Source organism: Rhagoletis zephyria, unplaced genomic scaffold (assembly GCF_001687245.7).
Source record: "Rhagoletis zephyria isolate East Lansing unplaced genomic scaffold, Rhagoletis_zephyria_1.1 Rzeph_scaffold_45151, whole genome shotgun sequence".
Taxonomy (NCBI): Eukaryota; Metazoa; Arthropoda; class Insecta; order Diptera; family Tephritidae; genus Rhagoletis; species Rhagoletis zephyria.
In genome coordinates, this window is record NW_016202206.1 from 1 (window position 1) to 2,402 (window position 2,402).

A 2,402-nucleotide genomic window follows, 5' to 3' on the forward strand; every position below is an offset into this window, starting at 1 on the left:
TTATGGAGCTGCCTGGTGAGGATGTTTTGCTTGAACAGGTATTAATGTCCTTAAACTGCAAATGCAAAAAATGTATGTTACTAATTTAAGTGCACTGCCGTCTGTTTGTTGGCACTTACCCTATTACCCTTCTCTGATGTTGAGCGATCCAAATATAGTTTTTCTTCATCTACGCCTTCACTTTCCTCCGAGGAGTTTCGCGTTATGCTACACTGAGCAGGCGCCGTAGTGGGACGGGGTTGTCCTTTATTTAATAGAAATAAAGAATTTAAATGGGTTTTGCAAAATATAGTCTCTGAGATACTCGTAATATTAAAATTGTGAGGGAAGGATATCGACAAAGAATGGAAACCCTCCCAGAGACCAAAAAGTGCTTACTCTTATGTTGAACATAACGACTGTGGTTATCGGATCTCAAGGGTATATTTTCGCTGTAGTTGGGAATCTACTTACATATGAAATATTTAAATAACGTCGTCGTAGAGTTAATATTAAGTAGTGACTTAAAGCACTGAAAACCACGACTAAGGTTATGCGAAAATCACATGAGAGCTCCGAAGTGGCACTCACCGTCACAGGAATGACTCCGGACACGCTATATGATATAATTCCAAATTCGTCTGTTAACTGCGGACCTGCTACTTTGCCAGGTTATAATTATTAAATATCTTTCCACGATCGATGGCGTTACTATTTTGCTCTCTTGTAGTGTCGATTATTTGAATGTGGTACTGGACAAGAAGCTATGCTGGCAGCCACGGTCGTGGACAAGTAGATGTATGGTAGAATTGGAAAGGTCTGTTCTGTTAGAAAGTCTCTGTTGATCTCAAGCTTATGCTTCTGGCTCTTCGCAGTGTATTTTAAATAGAGGTTGCCGCTATAATGGAGAAAGTTGACTGGCTGCGAGCTATTGTAATACCGAGCAGAAGAGTAAATATCTACTCTGACAGCCAAGCGGAAATTAACGGTGTATGATCACTTGGCACAATCGTAACTGGTCGTCCCGACGGATCCATACAGCTAGAAAATTTCTTAAGGCACTTTTCGATCTAAAACTTAGAATACCGGCAGTTATGTGTTTGGAATTACTGAATCAATTTGATTTAAATACTTTGACCTATGCTTTTTTAAAAGTGAGTGCAATTTTTAATTGAGTTCACAATACGCCAGAAGTTGCAAGATTTTGCGTTTCCGTACTCGGATCTCTGGCAAATGAGAGTACAAATAAGAGATTAAATCAGGTTCTGTCTTTGTGAGAAGCTGCAAGATTGTACCCGAAGAATTTTTGCTAAATTTGTAAAATCTGATAAAGTTTTGTACGTGCTTTGGTTTACTTGCGTATAATTTAGCTAATCACCAAATGATAAAAAACAGCCTTCTATTAAAAAAATGATTTTTGTCTCTTTCACTGAAAAAAATTTAGCTTTTCGCCAATTTCACTAGCTTCCTGCTTAGAAGTTTCGCTCCTAACTTCCGGAACGCCGTTCCGTACCTGCCGTCCGTATGAACATATTAAATCGCTGTTGATAGAGGGAGAGAGAAGCAACGACAACCTCACTAGTTGTAAGTTTTCGTTAACACGATGCGATAGGTCGTGTCAGCTGACATGGTCTACGGTTTTGCGTCAGTGGTTGGTTGAGCTATAAAGTTCTGCAAAAAATTTGGGTGAGAAGGCGTGAGTGAGTTGGCTGCATTGCTAGACGCCGAAACTCTTATCCACTATATAAAATTTTCAAGACAAAAATACTCGTCTTTCCTGCCGAGTGAACTGGAGACAATGCTTGATGATGGTGACTCTTTCCGAAGGTCATCGTGTCATTGAAAAATAACTAATGGCAGGGGAAAAGCTTTCCAAATTTTAAAAGTCTTAATAAAGTCTCTCAAAAAATATTAACAAACCATCATCCTCAGCTCGATAGTTGGAAAATATTCATGGCGCGTTTGCGAGTCAAACACAATGCTTTGCTCCCTCGAATTATTGTTTACTTATGTCAAAATAATCACCCTATTTCATGAAGTCGACAGAAAGCGTTTGCGTTAAAATACTCTAGAGGACTTTACAGATGGGCTGTAGCGCACTTTATAGTAACTTTGAAGTAGCTTTTGTTAATGGCATAGGCATTGGTTCTGGCGAGGTTAGAAGAGCTTCAAATAGTGATTATTGCCATAAAGTATCTATGTATTTGGAAGTTTTTCGAAAAATTTTAAGAGTTTCTAATTAACTCGCTAATCATTTTCCCCTCAACAAAATGCTTTGTGAATATTTTATCAAAAATTTCTAGACACTTTTCACTCACCCACATCGACCTGCTTTGTTTCCTGATTGCCGTTAGCTGCACTCCTCGTGCCGCCTATTCCACCATTTCGTTCATAGCTTTCGCGACTCAGTACAGTATTGGAGC

General features: G+C 39.1%; 1 long non-coding RNA gene across 1 annotated transcript; it reads right to left on the reverse strand.

The window, feature by feature from the left end:
- On the reverse strand, window positions 1-2,396 carry LOC108355386 (uncharacterized). Its single transcript, XR_001846546.1, has 3 exons — window positions 2,298-2,396; window positions 120-244; window positions 1-55 (listed from the first exon to the last, which is right to left on the reverse strand). It is a non-coding gene; the product is annotated as an uncharacterized LOC108355386 (long non-coding RNA).
- Window positions 2,397-2,402: the final 6 nt, after the last annotated feature.